Here is a 24,547-nt window from a genome sequence, read left to right on the forward strand (position 1 = left end):
CTTGGTCACCCCCCAGCCACCGTGCAGTGCACAACAGACATGAAGTCCCAGCTGTCAGGAGTAGGATCACTGCCCACAGCTCACGCGTATGGGCCAACCATGAAGTATCGCTGTATTCTTGACACGGGGAATGAAAGAAGACGTGAGTATGGACCACTCTTCCTACCACAGTGAGGAGTGCCTTAGAGATGCTTTTAACAAAGAAAACAAGTACAGAAAGAAAATCTGGCAATCAACCTGGCACTTTCACTCAAGTGAAACCATCATTTCAATCAGCCACATACTCTCTTTTTTCCAAAGTAGAGACCGTGGTGTAGCCTGAGATGTCCAGATTTTATTTCATAACTGTTCTGCTTTATGTTTCATTTGGCTTACCTTTATTATTTTTACAGTCTACCAAATACATCGCAGGGTTACAACAACCATTTTCAATGTCTTCTGTTTATCCTTGAGGCAGTTGCCTCCTGCCTGTTACTAAACTGCTTTGAGTAATGTGGTTATTCAAAAAATAAATACATCTCTGTGAAATGCATCTAAATGTGATCCTCTCTGAAATGCTATTTAAATTCTATGCTACATCCTTGGCTCAGAGGTTTGGGGATATTTTTTTAATCCCTTTCTCTTTCAGTCACAGACGAACTTTCCAGGAATAAAACTTTCAAGAGTCTTATGCATGATATGATGAAATTCTGCAACAGAAATGACAGAAACTTTTATCCACTTGCTGGAGTCAGATTATTTCAAGAAATATATTCTGCTCAAAGTACCATCATGTTCCTCTGCTGTATGTGTTTCTGAAGTAGTCATGGCTTTCATCACTTTACATTTAAGGAGTCTTATGCTGTTTCTCTGTATGCTGTACAAGCAGTGAGGACCTGTCAGCCTGAATTACTTTCATTCTCAGAGACATTATCAGGAAGGGACTAGAAGAAAGTCTTGTTAAGAAATAACATCCTCTGCTTTTCCATGTAACCACCTTTTTTATGTGTTAAAGGAATAAAATCTCTGAAGACATCTGCTTTGAGGGACATTCTGAAATTAGTAAAAAAAGGCAGAGAAAGCAGAAGATCTTCATAGTTTCCCAGCTGCATCCACTAAATTTCATGACTGAAAGCTCTGATTTCAACCAAAAACATTAAAAAATAAAATAAAATAGAGGCATAACTCATTCAATGGAAAAGTAGCTGCCCCAAGGAAAAGAAGATTTCAGTTAGCTGACTGCCCCTTTTTAATTCTCTTCCTACAGCCACTCATTTTACTGTGACTGCAACTGCCGCACACCACAAACCCAACACCCTTCTCTGCAACCACTTTTAGTAAGTTGGGCTTCTACGGTCCCATATTTCTAACAGTTTGTTGTGTTGGCAGGGCTGCGACACCCAGGACCTTGCACTCACCCTCCAGTGCTGGAATAGTCCAGCAAGTGGGCATCACAAGGAGATGGTTGTGGGCCAGAAGAAACGGTCTGCAGCTCAGCACTGTCCTACAAATACGGTGATGGTCTTGGTTTGGGTCGAAAGAGGGTGACATGCAGCAATAAGAGGATCGAAAGCTGTGCTGGAGAAGTGAATGGTGTTCTAGGTGGCCTAACTCAGCAGCACCTCTATTTTACAATTCTGCGTACGTAGCAACTAAATTTTACAGTGGAGGTTTAGTGAATTCATTTCCAATATCTTTTTTAAAAAATAATTAAGCTGGGTTGGAGAAAGCATGCAGAGGTATCCGGAGACGTTTCCCAGAGCTATAGCATAGATGTGCAGCTGCTGAGGAAGTCGATTTTACCTGCTAGAGGAGGGAAACTGCTGATAGAAAAGATTGTGTACACTGGCAGTTTGCATTTCTTTAGCAAACTTCACTTTCTGGCAACAGCTGCACAGGAAATCTTTTCCATTGTGGGATACTATCTGACAGAAAATTGTAGTTACTGATGGAGAAAATGGTATGTGTCCAACCAGAAAGGATTTATTCATCTGCTGCCCACTGCTAATAAATATCTGATTATAATGGAGAAGGTAAAAAAATATTCCTAAATTTTCATTTAAACATTTCTCTACACAACATTTTCTTGGGACTCCCCCTCAACCATTTTTTTTTTCTTTTTTCAAATGTAGAGAGACACTTCTTTTAGAAGTTACTAATTGCCAAAACAGAAATAAAAAAGAAAATCTGACTATCATCAGAGACAAACTTCATCTGTAATCCAATTACAAACAACTCTTAATGACCTTTAATAACCCTGACAAGAAATGGAAAAGAAAAAAAAAAGTAATAGAGAAAAGCCATGAGGTTAATAAGAAAGTCAACATGAAAATTCACATTGAAATGCTGCTCTAGTGTTTAGAGAAGAGTGAGTTGTGAATATATATTGCTTTTGGCCCACAGACTTAGACTAATCACAAAACTAGAATGATTCCAGATAATCCAGCACAGATTTTTAATTGAGCTCTGTGCATTGCTGGGACAGGGCTCTGGGAATTTAGTCATTTCTGTATGATTAATAAACACCCAGTTAATGGCCAGAAGGGACCAACAGATCAATCAGTCTGACATCTTGCAAAACAAAGCTCATGAGATTTCACCCACTTGTCGTGCACCGCTTCCAGAAACACATCTTGTCTTGATCTGTGGATTGCCAAAGATGGAATATCTGTTGTCTCCTTTGGGAGCCTGTTTCACTGTTAAAAATGTATGTCCTGCTGGCAATTCAAATACCTCTGGGTTTATTTTTCCAGCTGTCGTTTCTCACTAATATTTTCCTTCCTGAGTTAAAGGACTTTTTTGTATTTGGGGTTTTCTCCCCATTAAGCTAAGCAATACTAATAATCAAGTTTTCTTTCTCAGGTTCTTTTTGATGAGAGTGTCTATCAGTGAATGGCACTTTTCACAGCCCTCAAAAACTTTTTGCAGCTCATTTCTTTATTTCTCTGGAATTGTCCCAGGAGACTCTGCATGAGGTGGAGACCAGCCTGGTAATGCTCCATATCTATGTATTAGGTAGATGTTGACAAATTTCAGCTTCTTATTTGAAGGGTTTCTTTATTATCCCAAGACACAAAGATGATCTTTTCCCATACTCAGAGTCACAATGAATGTTACATCGCACGTTTTACAATCTCTTATCGTTCTGCTTTCATGTGGCTAGATGTTATATGTCTGACACTCAAAAGCTTAATAAAATTAAATAAACTACTTCATTATTTCAACTCAATTAGTAATTTAAAGATGCAATGGGATTCATTTACTCATTTGCTTTGCATTTGTGACGTACCAGGTAATTATTTTAAAGAAAGTCAGTTCTGATTTAGACCTCTGCCTTCCACCTTGGCTGTTCAACTTGAATTTTACTGATCACATCGTCTTCCTCAAGGATATGAGGCTGTTTAACAGAGGTTGTATTTTCTGATTTAGAGTTGACTTCTGACACTGGAATTACAGTTCTCACTCTAAGAGGCAAACTGTAGCTCGCGGTCATGCTGATGGTAGACTGAATCATGTTACTTTTTGTGCATACTCACACCAGATTTTAAATAATCCATGGCTATGAGTATGATTAATAGCCTAAACATAGATGTCCCACAGAGCTTCTTTCTTGGCCTCTTCTGATCTTCCAGAAATGGTTTCAATTGCCATAAAAAAAGCATTGTTCTCACTATTGCTTTGTCATGGTCTGGATAACAATTATGGGTAACATTTTACACAAATGCATTCTGTCTGCCTGTATTTTGTGAAAATTAGGCAATCGGAATCTGATTTTTTCCCCTCTGCAATTTTCTCACAGGGTTCATCAAATCCCATTGTGTCCTCACTGAAGAGGACACTTCTCTTTTAAGCACTGTGAGTGCATGCCAAAAAAAGTGACAGTCAGGGGAGGATCAGAAAGAGCAATACCCATAGGCTTGGTAACTGTCTGTAGGGAGGAAAATAATGAACAGGAGAAGTTTCATAATATGAGAGAGACAGTTTATCTATAGAAAACCATTTTGGAGACTTAAAGTCAAGGTGAAGTTCTTGAAATGGGCAGCTGGTTATCTTATCCCAGCTCACTGTTTTCTTAAAGTGTTTTTCCTCCCACCCAAAATCTAAGATGGTTGCCTTACCTTCCTTAATGTCAACAGGAAGAAGGAAGCAATTCCAAGGTAAGTCATGTTAAGACAGGTATCTAGGACAGGTGGTTTACTTTTAGAAATGCATATCTCCCTCCAGTAATTAGAAAGGGAGTCAGGCTAGCTAGGCTAGACTTACATGTCAAGTTTTTAGGTGCACAAGTTAGGGAAGAGGCATTTGATCTTCTGCATCCCGTGTTATTTCAGGTCTATTTTTGGATATATGCTGACACATTAGGACTGGACTTGGCTTATTGAATCTCAGAGCCCATAAGACCCCCAAGAGTCTTGGGGTGCAATTGCTGCACATTGTGACTATCTATCTCCAGTGTTCTGGCAGGCCCTGTGTGGGGTCACTGCTTTATAAGCAGTTTGTAACTGCAGAAAATTGTTGGGCGAAAGAGGGTTGGCCAAACCTGCGGGTCACATTCTTGTCTAGTCGTTCCACAGACTGTGCTCAGTGAAGACTGAGTACAATCATGACATGAAGTCTTTCACCTGCAGTTGGTTAGTTTGGCAGCTGGGCATCCTATCTGGAAGATTTAGAGAAAAGATTCATGCCCTTTTTTTTTCATATTACCACCCAGTGAATCCATTCTACATCAATGGCCTATAGGAGTGGCAAACCATCTCATTTCTTATAAACTGGCTGATATTCCGGGTGCTTAACTACCTAATCACAGGCTTACTAAGGGGGTCCTAGCCTTTACTAAGTTTACTACATCCCAAACTGATTGCCCTTATAGGTTAGATCTTAGTGTCTCAAATGAGACACTCATGATCTCAGATAACAACTTTAAAGCAAACTGAACGTTGCAGAGGGATTACAATCAACAGACCATCTATAAAATAAAATGGAGGTTGCAATCTGTCAGGAAGACAAACCTCAAAATGTTATTTCAGGCATGTCTGATGGTGATATCATGTCCATGTGTTCAACTGATCTAAGGGATTTTCCCTTGGCTCTCTATGGTTAGCAGAGACACACAGACATCTCTACTTGATGATTCATCTTTTCCTAAAATAGGGAGAATAAATAATTTTCTGGTGCACATCTCTTTCACTAGTTACAAAAAGAATCTTGATAAACAGGTTACAGCATGCAGATGACTCTTAGCTGGCTACTATTGTGAGGTGAACCCTACCTAATATTTGACTGCAAACAATAAGAATAGAGGAGTGACCATACTAGGTGAGATGAAGGTAGTTTGTCTCCAATAATACCTAAAAGCATCTTTCTGTGGAAAAGTACATAACCAACGAAAAGTGATATTTCTCCCAAGCAATATTCCTCCCAGTCTCCAGACTTCTCAATCTAGACATGGCTTCTGTCTGCAGAATTTATTTAAGGTTAATAAAAATGTAAAAATATATGCTAAACTTTAATGGATTTCTACTTCATGAACTTGTCAAGACTCCCCTTGACTTCTTGTAAACTTTTTGTATCCTTGTTCCACATCTTAACTGCATGTTCTTCTGTTTCTTTTTTGAAATTGCTTCATTGGAGATGGTCATTCCCTATCCATCCACCTCACTCCACTCGTTACTTTATTGATCACACTCCTCCTTAGCTGTCCTTGCAGTTAGAAAAGTCCTACCTTATTCAACTGTCCCTTATATGAGAGTTTCTTTTATTCTGCACAATTGCCACCAATTTAAGAGAATATGAAGTCTGTTGTCTCCTTTTTATTCCATATCATTCTCTCATGGGCAACCCAGCACCCCACAGCTGACTCTTAGTTGACTCCCTCAAACCATTAATTCCTGATGCCTGAAGAAACATGGAACAGTCTTGTGAATCAGAGCAGGTAGGTGACACAGAAGTACACATGGAAGATTTTTACAGTTACTTGAGTTTTTCTGAGCAGGCAAATGCTGCTACAAACATTTATAATAAAGTCTCCACAGTGTTACATGAGCTGTCGTGCGATGTACCTATACATAGAATTACCATATACATTTTTGGAAATAATTTTTATGAACAGTGATGAAATAAAACAGATATTTGTGAAATTATGCTGTTGTAAATTAAATGTTGATATAGAAGTGATGATTTTCTGTTTGTTTGTTTTGAAAAAGCAAAATTCCAGAAGTTTCTTATTAGAATTTTACCATAGAGAAAGTGTGTATTTATGATACACACACATTAGCCAGAAAGGAAATGTTACTATTCGCATCAGAAAAAACCAACTATTTATATAGCATTTGCAAGTTGCATTTTATTACTTTTCCCTAATAAAATCACTCCTATTATATGGTAATAATGAAGGAAGATCTATCATGTTTTCCGTTTTCAAATTGTGATTGGTTCAAAATGGATTTTGTTATTGAGAGGTTTTATGGCAAGAATTCCAAAAGTCATTGTGCACACCTAAATTCATTACACCCTGAAGTCAGTGGCAGCACCTGCTAGTTCCAGTGAGAACATGATGTGCTCAATGCAAAACAGTTTAGATTCTGAGCTTTACATATTTTCTTCTTTCACATCTCTATACCTTATTTGTCCTCTTGTTTCCTCACCTTTTTCACCCTAAAACCACTCAAAAGCACCCATGACTCAGAGAATTAATTGCACTAAGCCACATTCATGCACATGACACTGTATCATGTGTCTGTATTAGACTAAATTAAGGTTTTTGGCATCAAGCCCCTGCCCACAAGAATTCCCTGTATCTGCATCTTGTTACAGGCTGCACCCCATCCAAATGCCATGCTTAGCCCACAATTTCACAATCCCTTTCATTAAGCACAGTGGAAAATTGTTATTTTGTAGAACTTTGCTATAAATCTGGAGAAAATTTTGCCTTTGGAGGCTTACTGATCATTGAAACTTAGAGGATTGCTCACCCACATGAATAAAAGAAATTGTTTACCCAGAACTGTCCTGTTGAAACCATCATATTTTTTGCACATTGTTGGGTTTTACCATAAAAATAACTCTTTGTTTTTAATGAGAGAAGCATTTTATAAAGCAGCTGAAAGACTTGGCACCAAGGAGAATGGTGATTTAAAACAAAATGGAAATCCCATTAGATACTACTTCATGGTTATTTAAAGATTTACAGGTTCATTTAACACCTACATAGATGAAATTGTCCTTCTGCATGGCTTAAATCCCTGGTGGGGCAAAGACGACCCAGCTGGCTTTTATATTTTATGTGTTCAAAGGGTCTTTGTTAAGTATCTCGTAAGAAACTACCTGGTTAATGAGGTCAAACCAATACATTCATTGGTCAAAAGCAGTCTTGTTGTCAAAGCATTATTTGGGAAAAGGTGTGATTCTGTCATAATATGAGCATGCTATTTACAACATGTAATAGTTGTAATAGTTAGGTGTCCTACAAGTGCAGATTTTTATTCACATTACACATTACTTGGGCCAAGGTTGGCTTTTGCTGCAAACCTCAACGCTGGGCTTCGAGATTCAAATGGGTCTTCAAAGGCAGGCTTGTTCCAAAGGCAGCTTTTGGACTAGAAATGAGCTGTGAAGGACAAGATTGAAACATCACTGGAAGACCACCTCATATAATAGGTGTCCTGTGGCACAGAGTTCCAAAGGAGCCTGAACAGGATGGTCAGACTCTTAAAGTCACCCAGCGTTGTGCAAACAGGATTCAGTATAGGAGACTGGGGAAATGGAACCAAGAAGGATGCCAGGCCACTTCCACCACCTCCCTCATCTACTCTCCCTCAACCCACTTTTTCAAACATTTTTTGCATGTACCTATTTTTTAAAAAATCTGTACAAAAAAGGTTATCTTTAAGCACTACCATGACTGTCTAATGAGTTCACAAAACCCTGCAAGAGGGAATAGTTGCAGCCATCACTTTTTTAGATGGTAAGGAAATTGCAAATATCAAACAATGTTTGTGATTTGTGTGGGTTTTCTCCCTCTTCTGATTATCATTTAAGTCTTTGCTGAAGAGTGACATGCACGTTATTCTTATAGGAGCAATAGAAATCTTATAGGAGCAATAGAAGAAGGAGTGTCCTTTTCTTACTGGATGCTTTCAAAATTCCCATGAATCAATAGACTAAAATTTAATTAAAAATTCTGCCTTGAGAATATGGTTTGCTTGTCTGCACATGAGGAGCTGAAGCGATAGCTTTCTGTTAAATATGGGACACTGCTGCAGTCAGTAAATATCTGTCAATGAACATCTGATTGGAGAACGATTCATATTTTCTACAACAAATAATAAAATGAAAGTGGGGGTGGATGTAAAATGGAGAATAAACAGAGCTTTCTCTCTGTAAAAGCTCTGTGCTTTTACGTAAGGAGGATGGAGAGACGCTTTCACTCAAAGGAGAAGAGACAAGGATATTCATTATTCAGGAGGAGGAGGATGTTTAGTACCAGGGTACTTTATGGGCAAATCTAATCTGATTCTTAGTTTAAAAAATTTCATTAAATCATCCTTGGGATAACCAGAACAGCAAAGCAGTTTAGCTGGAATTTAGGATGGTCACAAAAAGGATAAAGCACTGAAATAGATTAGCCGAGACAGCAGGAGCATCTTCAGCCTCGGAGGTTTCCAAGGGCGGACACTGTCTGACAGGACAGGTTTACGCAAAGCTGAGTCTGTCCTGAAGCTGGAGGATGGACAAGTTGACCTTCCAAGGCCCTATTGCCTCTAGTTTAATGTTTCTTGTATTTAATAAAGGAATGGATTCATTTAAACACACTAATGAGAGGGTTTGAGCTGGGAGCTGAGAATCACAGGTCTGCCAGGCATGCTGCAAGGCTGCTTTCTTCTCCTGCACAGCATTTTGGGGTGAAAGGATTTAATTGGGCCATTAAACAAGAAACTCTTTGCATGTGCCATGCACTAGCTCGATGGTAAACATCATCTTTAAAGTTTGCAGAAACATGCACCAAGATTAAGGGCCAAGTGGAGGCACATCTTCCTCCTCTGTAATAAGGGTTATGGGGCAACATGAGGGAAAGGTAGATGAACCAAAAAGACAGCCTGGTCATCAGATGTGAGAATAACTAACCTAGTCACCTCCTAGCATTTGATTTTCTCCTTGAGGAAGAAAATTTTTATTAATTCTGATATAACGTAATGTTACTTTCAGGATCACATTTAAAAACCCCGAAGAGCTAGTTTCATCTGCAGCACACATTCATTGTGTCAGCGTCAATCTCTTTTCCAATTATTACCCTCTAAATCCTTTCGCAAACAAAATCAGTGCATGCAACTGGCTGTGAGACTTTTTGGTAACAATGAACAGAATGAGGTCTCGATGAAAAGGTCAGTCCAAATCCATACATGACATCTTTCTCTCTCTGTTCTGAAGCTGCTGTGAAGGGATTCAAAGTAAGACAAACTTGAGCGTGGAGTCTGACCCTTTATTTGGGTGATATGGGATGACAGGTAAAGAAAAGGGAAGAAATTAAAACCTTAGCTATTTTTATGGTAGCTTAGTAAAAATTTATTTGCAAACAGAAAAGCTGAATATTCTTTCTTTCACTTTTTCTTTCTCTTTTTTTTTTTTTTTAAGGATGAACCTCAGCAGATTAACAGAAATACTTTTTAGATCTTTTTAATTCTACATAGTTATAGGACTTTTTTTCTTAGTCATACTGCTGGTATCCAGACCCATTTCCAGGGAACGTGAGAGCTTTTAGTAGGATATATGGGAAGAAAAAAAGCAAAGATTAAATAGATTAAAAACTCCTGAGAAACAAAGACCACTTTCTCTGAGAAAACATCATTGACAATTTTATTTTAAATGCAACAAATATCTTCTCCCAGGGAAGAACTGTTGTTGCTTTCAGGACTCTCTTGTGTCTTCCTTATTATAACTCGGAGTTTTTTGCCTGAAAGACAAGGCAAAGATAATAGACTACATATGACCCTGCTTCGCCGGAATAAGTCAGTAAAAATTATGGGGATGATCTATGTTGTTTTCAAGAACAGGATGTCTATACAAGAGTTATTATACTCTTTGCTACTTTGTGCAGGGAAGATAATTCAGGCAGGAAGGTGAGCAATGGCTTTCAATCACAGGCACCACAGTTCTCACAGAACCGGGCTCCTAGAAGCCACCACCTGGACTTCATAAACTGCCTGGGTTGAGTATGGAGCTCCAGGGCAAAGAATGGAAATAGTAAGTGGTTAAAAAGCAAATAAAGGGATGCCAAATGTACAGAGAAGCAGGTGAAACTCTATACCAGGGAAGCAGTGGCACATGGGAGAGGCCAAGTCCGCCTTATTTTTGAGGGAAATGGTGAGCCTCTGGAAAACCATACCTTTGTAAGCCCTCAGGGGCTTTGACCTTTCTTTCTTGAATGTTACTTTTCTTTCAGTACATGAGAATAGTGTTATGTTTCAAAGCAGCTGCTCTGAGTCAGTACATCTTCCTTTGGGTCACAGCTGCTAAAGGAAGAGGCTTTTGTAGCCTCTAAAACATTCTGGAGCTGCTCAGAAAACACATCCTATAGACTAGGGAGAAGCATCTTAACAGCATGCCGTGAAAACCAGAAAATCCTTGGATTTGGGCCTGATATGAGAGCAGTGGCAGGGCTCAGTCACCAGGGAGGGTGCATTTCAGAGATGCTGAGGAATTGCGGCAGTTCATCCTGGAAGTGCTAATGCAAGGTAATCATTGAACTCAGTGAAACATAATGAAAGGTAAGGTCTTTTCTGGCTCTGTACTCAGCATTATCTTTCGGTGGGTTTGTTTCTGCAGAGGGTTTAGTGTGTGGATATGTACAGTGCAGCCCCCACCATAATGTAGTCCCCCTCATAATATAGCCCCCATCATTCTTCTCCCTTCACTATGGGTTCATTTGCTTGCAGAGCTCATTTTATTATTACTTGATATCACATGATGTGCTCATCCACACAAAAAAGAAAGACACAGTCTCTGCTTAATGGAGCATACAGTTGAAGATAGACAAAATGATAGGTTAGAAGGCCTGCAGTTGAGGATCCAAGCTCAGTGATATGAATTTTGATTATTCTGGCAATTTTTTTTTCTTTCAACATCAGCATTGTTTATAGGATTGGGCACTGTTAAAATGCTTCACGGAGACTTGTGAACATAACCAGCTGGATGTTTTTGATGATTTTTTTCTCCCTTCACTTTAGCTATCTGTTTTGTATTGAAACCTGAAGAGCTGTGGACCTGAGCAATACTATACCAGCTGTGGCATGGTCTTATACAAGATGAGCAAAAGCAGAATCCAAGGTAAGATCTAAGGAAAAATGTAAGATCAATGCCTTAAATTTTGTGGAAATTATTGGGTGAAGACCAGACATCTGAACCACTCTTGAAAAGCTAACAAGTTTGGAACACGGTCTTTCTAGCTGGGAAGTAGGAATGAGACGTATCAATATATATTTATATTGAGATATATCAAGATATATTGGAAAGACCTTTTGCCATCAGATGGCTTTTCAAAAGAGATGATCACAATAAAAACCCTAACCCCAGTGGGACTGTGAAACCCGTTCAAACCAACCCTGGTATTCAAACAACCCTCGTCAATTCAAATCACAAAGCACCCTTATTGGAGAAGAATTGAAAGCTCTTGATCATAGTTTTCAGCATGGGGAACTATATGAAAACTTCCACTGACTTTGCTCATGTTTTTCCAGAGTTGTAGTTAAATAGAAGTATTTGATCTCAAAATTTCTATTTCGCACAGTTTACTAACAATAAACTATACTGCTGCAAGGCATGAAATGACTACTGCAAATCCAAAGAAAAGGGACATATAAGGGTTAGTTATAGGTATGTGACTGTTTTTACAGGCCTCTTGGTGACTGTTTTTACAGGCCTCTTGGGAATGTAATATTGAAACAAATCTGTGTTTTTTTCTGATGTTCAGGGAGACCTGCACAGAAATAAAGCAGAGTTAATGATTAAAAAAAAATAGTGTAATAGAAAAATAAAATGATTGAGCCCGTTGAAAAATGTCGATAAATTTAAGATGAAAAAGGACAGCAATTCAGAAGCATGGTATAGGGTTTTTATCTAGTTTGACAAGGGGAAGCTGCTGTTTGCAAAACAGCATTACGTTTTCCAGCTCTGTTCATAAACCAGAATTACCTAAGTGGAATCATAGAATCAAGTGGAGATTCAGAAAAGTTAATATAAATGGATTTACACCATGTATTAGTCAAATTTAATAAGATTTCAGCATTGGCATTCTTCTCTAGCTACATTTATACTGCTTTTCATAAGCTAACCTGATATGGACCAGAAAACCAGATTTGCATGCTCTATGGACTGCAGTGATTTGAAAGTCCATTCTCAGCCATGTGCAATACGTTAAAATGCTCTCAGACCTCCAGGTTGCCTAGACACTGTCCAAGGGAAGAAAAAACGCAGCTGGGCTGTGAAGCATGATGGCACAGTGTTGTACCCACCCATAAAGGATGAGGTACTATTAAGGGGACATGGTGTGAGACCGGACAATTTGTCTTAGACTAGGCAACACCTCTTACACTAGGTCTCTTACAGAGATCATCCTGGGCAACTTCCTAGGCAGCAGATATGCAAATGGCCATGAATACCCAACTTGGAGTGAAACAGCCCAAGCCACAGCTCATAAATAGAGATAAAATACAAATAAGCCAAAGGTTGTTGTGGACAGAGCTGTTCCAAATCCTCCTGAAGGTCATACATAGACTGGCCACGCTGAACATAGGATTAAGTCCGTGCTTTGCATTTTGGCATGGTTTTATTTGTTTGTTTTTAAATTATATCACGTTAGCCAGGAACTAGTAGGAGGTGAGGATCTAGCTTGCTTGCTATTCAAGGACAGTGCCTAAAGTCCTGCAGCTCATCGTTCTCACTGTCTGAAGGATTACCATTGCATCTCTTTCCACGGCAGTCTTGGACACTCACCATGTACTGAAGTGTGGCTACACACACTCTTGTGACCCGATTAACTGTATTTTTCCCCAGAGGTCTATTCTAAAGCTCCTGGCAATGAGGAAAGCACTGCCAGTTCTCGCTATCTGTTTGTTTAATGGGGTGCTGACTCCACTCCCCAGTGATCCTTAAAGGGGCAAAGGGCAGAAGTCACCAGTTTCCCTGCTGAGCTCAGATCTTGAGGCATCTAAGAAGAAAGCTCCAGAGAGCTTATCACATCTCTTACTGAAGATTTATTGATTGCAGAAACGTAAATCCTGTTCAAGAATTCTGACTTGGCTCTTCCAATTGCAGATATTTGCAAGCTGGGCCGGGGAGGGGGAGAACTGTTGACCTAGCAAAGACTGCAACTATGATCATCAGGGGAAAGCTATCAGTCAAACTTTCTACAAATATTGTATGGAAAATCTCTTGACCCGCATTTACGTAACAGCTTTAGCTGTGATTATCAGTGAGCTCAGACCATTCTTGCATGAACTGATGGACAGAATCTCAGGAGTGGCAGCTGCAACAGATGCACATCCTTTATCCCTGGACACAGAGATGGATGTGAACTGCTCACTAAATAACCATTCACTTCTCTGAGGGTCCTTAAATGCTAAAATGTCCCCAGGATTCTACTTCCTGCAAGAACAGCTTAGGTTACTGGCAGCTCAGGGAAGAAAAAGTAAACAGGTTAAGGTCCATTTTCCCATCTTTAACACCTATTGTTTTTCTTTCCTTGCATTGTAAAGAAAAGTATTAAACTACAGGATCATGTCACTGAAATGTGTTTTCAGTAACACCGGAGAGGGCAGAGCCAGGCAGGGACAAGGTTACTGTGGGATGTTAATTAGCTGCCCGCTTGACCCTGTCTGCGACCCAGAGTAAGTTTGTGTATTTAATTTATTTCACACATGACTTGCTCTTACAATCCTTTTCCCACAGTGCCAACCAGACTATATGGTAACCTTGGGCTCTGCTTCTGATATTAACTGCTGTGCAGTGTGCTAAAGTCAATACTAGAAATACGTGTGTGCGCGCACATGCACGGCGGGTGGGATGGGGACCATCCTTTGTTTTAGTGAAGCTGCTCATGTTTCTGAGGCAAATTGTGTCTGGTCGAAGGATGAACAGGCAGGAACTTGCCGCTTTCTGGGTCTATCCATTTACAAATGAGGCATAACCACCATTCCCTCTGTTACCTTTAATGTATGCCTGCAAAACTAGAGTCAGTACCACATGCAGCTTAAAAGCTGTTGCACTGAGCATCTCCTTTAAATATCTAGGAGTCGTGGGAAGCAACATTTAATAAGGACCTTATTGTACAAGTGGCTTGTGCTGCTGAATGGGGAGAAAAGCAGCTGAGAGTGAATTTGGGGCCACACAGCAACCAGGCAAACAGCAGCGCATGGTGTGATGCAGGAGTGGGCATTTTCCCTGCTGGGATGGAGAGAGGAGGTGTGTTTCTTCCGATTTTTGCAGGAAAACCCACAAGTTTCAAATCTTAATAATACTGCCAAAACTTAGAGACTGATGGGCATTAAAATACCTTTCCTGAACTGCAACGCGTGTACCTTATGTCAAACCATCATCCAGGAGAGATAACATGGCACCTTGCAAGTCTTCTGCCACTTTTTCCGCTCTGGTTCCCTTCCGAAGAGAAGCGTGCGGTGGGCCGGGGCCATGCAGAGCTCTTGCTGACCCACATTCAGGCTTGGACCAGCGTGAGCAATCACGGTGCTCTGCTCGGAGCAGGCTAGGACCTTAGTGAGGACAGTGGGGTGAGTGTAAACGCACCCACCGACCGCTTTGCAGGCTCTGATTCAGCAGCAGTTGGTAGGGATGGTTTAGTACCCAGAACCAAACATCCACAATTTGCATGGAGTAAAATACTGCCACTGCACACTCACATATCCATGCTTCTGACTTGGATTATTTTACGGCTTTGCAGCTTCTGGCTCTGAGCATAGCCCCACTGTGCTGAGCTATACAAATACAGAATATAAAAATCACTTTTTTTTCCAATCTAAGTACACGGCAATAAACAATAGGCAGGTTAAGAAGGAGAAAACACTGTAACGGTATTGCTCAGCATGTAAGGGAAGACAAATGGCTTATTTCATATTACAGTAAAGGGCAATAGGCACAAATAACAAGTGACATTCTCAGATGGTCTTCCCTCAGGTCTAGCAATGTGTGGGAGGGGAAGATTGTGCAGATGTGACAACGTGCAACCTTCTCACTTCATAATAGTCAAGACATGAAATCACGAGAGCTTTAGCTGTCTTGCAGTGATGACAAAGTGATTTAGAGATATTATACCAAAAGCACCAGCAAGTTTCAGATATGACCTGGGTTGACACTGAAGTCCAGATAAAAGCCCACGTTTTCTCACCTGTTACTCTGTTTACAGCATTCCCATGCAGTGAGAAACAGCTGTAAAGGAGTTAATGCAGCACAAGGCTCATCACAGACTATCCCCCAGGTCTTTTGCCTTCCTTTATCGGGTTTGACTGCTGCAGACAGCTGAGCCATCTCATTTAAAGGTGGTTTGGCTATGTCTAAAAACTCTTACCTGTTGTCAGCTCCTTCTGTGCTGCACCCAGTGACTGCTGAGCAGAGATGCCTCCAGGTAACAAGTGGAAGCTTCCAAGGGATTAAGGAAAAAATTGACTGAAGAGTTCCAAGGGGGAGATTAGTCATTGTGTGTTAAACATGTTTAGCGTGAACTAACGATTAGACATAGGCAAAGAAAGCCACAGGTAAGAGGTAATTAAATGAGGTTCTTGTAGTATATTGGCTTCTTCTCAATTCCGTATCAAATGAGGCACATTATATTCTTAACAGGCAGCTATTTTTCTTCTACACGTGCTAACTGAACCTAACATTAAATATAGAGTGAAAAGCACTCTGCAGTATGGAGTATTAAAAAAATGAAAACAAGGAGGTTCAGTTTTGAAACTGATGTTATAAATCAATTTGCCCCCAAAAAAAAAAAAAAAAAGGATTAAGCCTAACATGTTTCAGGGGAAGTAAACAAGCACACTGTTTGCTGTTGGAAATTGTTTGCTTGCTGTAATGTGTCTTTTAGGTCACCATGCCTGCATAGGTAATTACAATGCGCTGCTCGCTTTAGCAGAATACATCTGATATATACTGCCACAGATTCTCACCACTTCTTCACAGAACTTTGAACAGCAAAAGGTTGGTGAAGTGTGTGGGTTTTTAAAGAGACAAATGTAGAATAAGGACATCCATAAGTAAGAATCAAGACCATGTGGTTAATCTGGCTACAGAACACCTTCTTCCTATAGCACAGAAAAGCATTGTGTCTAAGTGAAGCTGTTCTTCCCAAACCAAGTGATCAAGTGTACATTTTACAGCTGGGCTAAGTAGAAGGGGACTAAAGGAAGCCTGGAAAATGCAATAGTTATCCCTTATTATTATTTTAATTGGCTGGGCACTTTGCAGCCAAACAGGAAGATGCAGTCTCTACTTGGAAAAGGCCCTTTTCATATTACAGATTTTTTGGTGGGTCATTCTTTCACCCACATGAAACTATGGTCCCTGAATACAAGAATTTCTAAAGTACAACTAAGGACATGCAACAGGGTTTATGATGTTTAAGAAAAAAGGAAGATAGTGTTTGTATGAAAGGATCAAGGCAGTGTCAAAAGAGAGGACTGCATATGGCTCTCTAGTAACAGTGACAGTGACAGTGAGGTTGTAGGAACATAATGTAGGTTAAGAATTGCTCATTAGAAAGTTGTGTTCGTTATGATGAATTACCACAGCGGTGCCTAAGACCCTCAAATGAGGTACCAGTTTGCCATGCAGCATGTGGAAACACAGCCAACAGAGAGAAAAAGCACGGGGTCATTCAGAGAATTATTTGGGCCACGTTTATGGAAAAGACTGTTTCCTAACCTGCTGAAAACTCATACTGGGTACTTGATGGAGTATGGTAGGGTATGAACAAGAAACATTTCTGGTTTTAACCCTAGAGAGTGACCTGGACCAAACAAGACCTAAGTATCTGCCCTACTAGCTACTGACATTCATAGTCTCCAACTTAAACAAGAAGTAGCAAAGGGAATCAGTTCTAAGGCATATTCTGGAGTCAAGCACTCCCACTGCCACTTATGTCCTTGAAAAAACTCCTCCCAAGCCTCTAATCACATCTGTAATGTAGCAGGATGCGTCTTGTAAACAGATGAAAATTAATTGCACTGAATTGTTCAGGAAGACATCACTCCCAGACAACTCCGCTTGCCTCTTAAGTGCTGTGCAAACATCAGATGATTACGAAGGCTTAAGGCTAACCTCTCTGGGCTGGAAAGCTTCTTTAGGAATGCATGGTGGGGGGTTGTGGTTTCCTCAGCAAATGTATTTGTGCACCAGGTGTCAGCACAGTACAGTATTTCATTGCTGTGGGGATCAAGTCTGAATAATATAAGTCTGGTTACTCAGTTGTTAAATTGCTTCCTGATGTGTGTTTAATGCAGTCTGTAACTGCCCCTTTTTGCTATAATTTCTTTCATTAGCACTCAGTTGTGTTTTTCTGTTTGGCTGAAATTGCTCCTTGCCTTATTAGGCTGTGCAATCGCTTAATTATTTTTTCCATCTTTTTCTCAGAAAAAAAAATGTAATGTTGCAGTAAGAATCGAGTCTGAAAAGAAATTAATGCTGCACCATATAACTCAGAGTGATAAATGTCTCAAAAACATTTAGAAACATGATTCAGCTCTTAGATGACATTTTAGTTATTGGTGTTCTAGTCCTTACAATTTTAAGTCCATTTAGTTTAAAGACATTTAGGCAACTGATCTCTAGTAAATTCAAACGATGTTTATCTAGTACCTATCTTTGATTCAGATTCTCATCTGCGAGCTCTCAGGTGGCATTGAATGCTAAAACCAGACTTGCCTTTACCCCAGCAGAAAGGTAGCCGGGCAGGGGGAGAAGGAAGAGAAGAGATACCACTTGGAAGGCAGAAGACAAGCTCTCAAATCTCCACTCTGCTCAATCTGGAAGATACTTTTTTAAATCCCAGAAAAGAACTCTGAGTCTCAGACCTCTCTGTAAAGAAATCTCTTAAAATCTCTGCCTGAAGCTATTCTATTTTGTGTAAATAAATATTCATTGGAACAAGCGCCTGACCTTGTCTCCCCAGCAAGATACCAGGAAAATACTCTAATGACCAGATAGTTACTCATTTTTTGCCTTGTTTATTCTTAGGTGCACTGGATATCGAATTATTTACACAAAACAGAGCAACTTCAGTAGGATTAATTTATCCAAACTGTCCCAGCAGCCTCATGATTACAGAAACCTCTTTGACTGCAGGAAACCTATGGTTAGTTCTCTGCTTCAAATCAAAGAGCAACGGGAAACAAAAACAGGTTTTCCAAATCCAGGATGAGTCCCCTAACCACTGAACAGCGGGTAAAATCAAATAAGGTCCCTGTTGAAAGGGCTTATCCCAGACTTCCTCTTTATGTACAATGATGTCTCAGCACTATGTTTGAGAACCCATGGAAGATAAGATCTTTCCAGGGCTGCTGGGATGTCATCAAAGTTTTAGAGCAGCGTGAGCAGTTGGATGATCCCGTGCATGCCCACTGGCAGACTGTAGTACCTGGAAAACACTTGACAGAAAATTAGGTACTACAGGAATGTAAGTCACAATGAGGTCATGTGGGAAAGAAGTGGGATTTGGAAATCTTGGCTGCACCTGAAGATCAGGCTTCAGCATCCAAAATAGCTGTTAGATTTCTCTCTCCCTTTGCGATACCCATTCAGGTCAGGTGCAGCTTTTTGTTGCGCTTGTATCAACACATTTTATGTCTTAGACTGACTTGACACCAGAATGCTTGTGACTCTGGGCCCGGTGACCCAAATTGTATTTTTCTGCATTTTATCTGAACAGTTTGTTTGTTAATAGTCAGCCTTGCTGTTCCCATTACAAGGAGAACTTGACGTTGCCTTGGGCTTTTCTTTTGTTGCAAGGCTGCTTATTTACAGAAAGCGCATGCACAGTTCTGTTTCTTTCCGCTCAGGAGAAATTCCCTCTTCTTTCCTATGTTCCTGAAGACCACGTGCCAGCACTCTTCCCATAAACCTTCTCCAAATTGTCTCACTGATCCTTCTGGAAGTTTTTTCTGCTAATTCACTGCTTTCCACTGTGTCCTGTATTTGTTTGGGGCTGTTTCTAGTTCTGCCTACTCATATGCCATCCCTATACCTCTATAATTGCACTGATATGTTCAACAATATTCACCTGTGATTTTGGCTTGTGGCTCCTGTTGCTTAAGATAATCGACTCTGGAAAAAGTTTAGTGGCTTATATTTCTGCTAAAGGAAGAATAGACATGACCATCAGCTTCTGTCTATTGCTACCCAACGCTCAGCATAACAGTACTTGAAATAAAAATGACATCGGGATAAAAATAAAACAGATCAGTCTACAGCTTTGTCTTTCAATGCTGTTTACCAGCATTATGCAATACATCTACTTTTCTTGGGACAGGCTGGACAGTGAGAAAAATTGAAAGAACTCAATCTTGTTGAAGGATTTTCCAAATTTTATCAGGAAGGAGCTAGAACCATTCTCTTTAGTATGTTCATGGCTATATGAATGCATTAAATTGCCTTTTTGATCAGCTGGAAATACAATCTGGACCTGACCAGAACCAAAATCCACTAAGCCACGGGGGACATTTTTATAGATGTCAGTGAACTTTGGGTAAGAATTTGAGGATACAAGTAGAAAATCCAAGCATCTGCAACAAATGTAATTGAATAGGGTGAAGGAAATTCTGCCCATGAATGCCACAGCTGGAACTGCTGTAAGGCATACACTTATTCTGACACTTAGAAACACTTTTTTTTTGCAATCTACCCCCAGTGTTGCCTCAAGTTCTGAAGCGTTTTCTTATCCTTAGAAATGTTCTGGTAAATCTTGGCTGAAGTCTGGAACAGTGTTATGGGGAACTGGATGTTTATTTTTTATTTTTCATTCCTCTAAGAATGCTGCACTTTTTATTTTTTTTGTAATGACAAGGGAATGCAACACTGCATTGCCTTTGGAGGTGGTTTTTTTTAACACTGTTGCCTTTTTCAGGTACAGTGAAGGCAATAATGGAGCTCCATTTCTGTACTGTGCTGCTCTGAGAGCCTGTGTAATGGGCTAGGAAATCATGCATGCTGTTTCCAATAAGATACCTTCAGATACTCCCACATATAATCCTAAACATGCCTATAGCAGCTGATGTGGTGGGACAATATCCTAATATATTACCTTACTACAGAAGTCACCGGATCTTTGCTGGCGATTACAGCCCTTCCGAGCATCCACCTTTCTGTCCGCTCTTATTACAAATCTGCTTAGACTGCAGGATTTAAGTGGCAGGGGCTTTCTTTTTGTAATGTATTTCTACCGCATTCACTACAGAGGGACTTTGATCCATTTTTGTGGCTTCTAGGCTTCACTGAACCAAAACCATTACAAATATAAAAAGATGATAATATAATGAGCAAAAGAATAAGAATGCATATGAAAGCATGTTCAAATCAAGAGAAAACTGATAAAGCAGACCCAGAGAAGCCCAAATATTAAGAACATTAAAGCGACATATAAAAGCCAGGAATAGCCTGGCTTGCTGTGGTCTAGTTTCTAGTAATGCAGGCAGTCGTATGATGTAGTCTTGTTCACAAACACATGAAGCTGCCTCTTAAGACCAAACAGGTTTCTTGTGCCAGCATTTAAGTTTCCCAGCTTTAAAAATAAATATTTATTAAGGCCATTTTGCTGTATTTCTAGCAGGTTGTACAGGCATTTTTGTACCTTGACAATCATTTGACAGCATTTGAAAATGCTGTGTTAGACCTTGCCGGGTTCTTTTAAAGACAGTGCGGTTGCACAGCTCCAGCACTATGGTTTGTAGACATATTCAATTCCATAAATTAGAGTTCATACAGCTACAGAAACTGCAATCAGGTTTTCCTGAAAGGGAAAGTGAACAGGGCCATGGCCAGCAAGGAAAGGAACTGGCCTCTGGCTTAGTGCATCCTTGGTCTCCCTCTTCTGGCTCAACTTGAAGGAATGCACTTCATCCGTGATGTGCTGCAGCTCACCATCACCGCTACTGCCAGGTGGTGAAGGGGACATTGGTGAGGAGGACGTGTCGAGAAGCTCTTTTCCAGCACATGGTGACAAGTACCAGCATGGAGCACAGAGCAGTGGGCATTTTCAGTCTAGCTCTCCTACTCTCCTCCCTTTTTTTGTGCACTGGCTTGAAATTTTGAGAAAATCACCAGATATGTCTTTAATTAATACACACAGTCGGGGGAAAAAGGGCTGAAGGAGATTTGGAAATGTAAGTGGGTAAATATATATAGGTTGTAACTCTAGATGTTCTGATGTAGCTGTTAATGCTCAGCTCTAGCTAACTTGCACCTTTTACCTCCATCCCTGCAGGTATTTAAAAGACGTGTAGATGTGGTGCTTAGGGACATGGTTTAGTGGTGGACTTGGCAGTGTTAGGTTTATGGTTGGACTCGATGATCTTAAAGGTCCTCTCTAAACTAAATGATTCTATTATTCTATAAGTCATTCTGCGAGCAAAATCAGATGGGAATTTGAGTTTCCTCTAAGGGGATTTTGATGTGAAGAGCACATTTTGTATTCTTTCTCTTTACCCTTGGCTTTCTAAGCCTTTCTGCCATAAACTAGCCTCTAAGTAGTTTTGTTTCTTTCTTAAAAAAGAAAAAAAAAGTGAAGGCTACAGCTGTTAACATCTAACTTCAAAAAATGCAATATCAGACTTCTGTGCCTCACAGTATACAGGTTTTTGTGTGTTTTGAAGTTAGGCATGAAACTGTGAGAAACAGCATCACCCATTTGAATTGGCTTCCTTTTCCCAATACCTGACTTACAGATATGTGACATTTAGAAGGGAATTTGGCAACAGACCAAAAAAAATAGATGTTAGTAGGGAGCGTAAGCTCTGAGGCACAGAAAGAGAAATCAGTAGGGAAATGGTTTGTCTATATTTTGGGATTGCTGCCTTTGAAAGACAGGGACTTATAACCCACTGTTTGGCTGTGGCTGATACAGCAGTCCTGTTTCTTTAAAAACAGACATCTTTGGGACTTTTACTTGAAATAGGATGCGACAAACATCTGCCTATATATATAATAGCAATATCAGAAAAGTTGGACTTGCTTTTGCTGTGCTGCCTGTTGTTGCTTTTGATTTTTCTTTATTGTGTGTGTCCCCTCACTGATGATTTATGTGTGAAAGAAAAACAAGACTTCTGAAGTTTGGAAAAGAGCCTGTTCTGACTATGTTGTGGTTTGAACTGCCTATCAAGTTTTCTGCCTTTGTACTGATATGTGCTTTGGGGAGACATGTGGTACACATGGAAAAGTCCTGCAAGAACCTGTGACAGGAACTGCAGCCCAACCCGACATTCACTGAACTAGTTAACTTTTTTAATGCCTTCATTGGGTTTTTAGAATTAAAAAAAAAAAATAAAAATCAGGATAAATAAGGGAGGACTATTCTCATCTTAAACCTGACAAGGTACAAGCCACCAGTTCTTATGTGCAGGTGTACACTAATACCTAAAAATCAGTGCCACTTGCTTAACTTCCTACCCTTCTCATCAGGATAGAGTGATTCCTCTTTGCTATAGTCCAGATAAAAGTTGGCAAGATTAGAAATTAGAAAATTAGGAAAAAAATAACTGTAGCAAGATTGGAAATGGGTCCCACTTTTTGTTAGGAAAGGGGAAAGTTGGCTTTAAGACAAGATCTCTTTAAGTTGGGGATTTAGGAGCACAGGGATGTAAATTGTGCCCTTTACAGGAGATTTCAGAATAATTGTATCTGTAGGCAAAAGTGCCCGTGTCCAGCCAGCCAAATGTGATGTGGCACAGTTTGTGTGCCGGCTCTTGTGATTCTTTGAGGTCTAATTACAGCAACACTGAGTGCATGGACTAACCCTAGAGGGCTCTCACGACTCAGAAACAGGCTGTTCACAGAAAATAAAGGATTGGAGTATCAGAGGACAGCCTTTTAGTTCAAGGTGTATATTTTCTCCTTTGGAAACACCTGCTATTATTGTGGGCTTATTTTGATGTCTTTAATTTTCACTCAGAGCTTTTACTATGTAGATCTCCCTACAGCCTTCATATACTCATGAAGTCGATAAGCTGTTAAGGTCTTTTACTCTTCATACCTCTTTATGTTACATCTTCTGACCATATATATTGATAGATATAGAAACTTGTTTTTTTCTAAGTCTGCAAAATCTGTCTTGATTCAGTGGAGGTGTTGGGCATTGAATCTCAACAATTTTAAATTGTCCTAGAGAGTTTCCTGGAGCATCAAGTACCCCTGGAGGAGGACTTGGGAGTACTGGTGGATGAAAAAGTGGAAATGACCCAGCATGTGTGCTCGCAGCCTGGAAAGCCAACTGAATCCTTGGCGGCATCACAGGCAGTATGGCCAGCAGGTCGAGGGAGGGGATTCTGCCCCTCTGCTCCGCTCTGGTGAGACCCCACCTGCAGTACTGCCTCCAGCTCTGGGGTCCTCAGCCCAGGAAAGACGTGGACCTGTTGGAGCAGGTCCAGAGGAGGCCACGAAGATGATCAGAGGGATGGAACACCTCTGCTATGAAGACAGGCTGAGAGAGTTGGGGTTGTTCAGCCTGGAGAAGAGAAGGCTCCAGGGGGACCTTATAGCAGCCTTCCAGTACTTAAAGGGGGCCTACAGGAAAGATGGGGAGGGACTCTTCATCAGGGAGCGTAGTGATAGGACAAGGGGTAATGGTTTTAAACTGAAAGAGAGTAGATTTAGATTAGACATTACAAAGAAATTCTTTACCATGAGGGTGCCGAGACACTGGACCAGGTTGCCCAGAGAGGTTGTGGCTGCCCCATCCCTGGAAGTGTTCAAGGCCAGGTTGGATGGGACTTTGAGCAACCTGGACTAGTGGAAGGTGTCCCTGCCCATGGCAGGAGTGTTGGACTAGATGGTCTTTGAAGGTCCCTTCCAACCCAAACCATTCTATGATTCTATGATTCTATGATTCTATGACTGTGGGTATTTCTTTATACTTACATATGTGTATTGGCAAGAGTTTTGGTGCAACATTTCTCAGTTTGAAATATAGTGAGGAAGTCTTTGGGGTTTTACTAGGCTTTTTTCCTTTCCTTTTCTTTTCTTTTTTATCCAGGGAGAGAATTTTATGAAACAGTAAACAGGACTTTTGAATACATTTGGCAAATCTGTTGACAATTTCATAATAAAATATTAAGTGTCACTTGATGAGCTTCAGTTGTTGGAGGATTTGGGAGAATTATAAAAATAACTGTGAATTGGAAAATGCAAAAGTAAAGCATCTTCCCTGCATGGATGATCTTGATGCTAAAAAAGGCAAATGCAAGATCTGTGATAAAATACCATGAGGGCTGCAGATATTCAGAAATAGCACGATGTGTATATTTGATATGAAATTCTCCAAAGCAGAGCATCTAAGTCAACCTTTTCAGGCTTGTTGACATAT

Source organism: Harpia harpyja, chromosome 2, assembly GCF_026419915.1.
Source record: "Harpia harpyja isolate bHarHar1 chromosome 2, bHarHar1 primary haplotype, whole genome shotgun sequence".
Lineage (NCBI taxonomy): Eukaryota > Metazoa > Chordata > Aves > Accipitriformes > Accipitridae > Harpia > Harpia harpyja.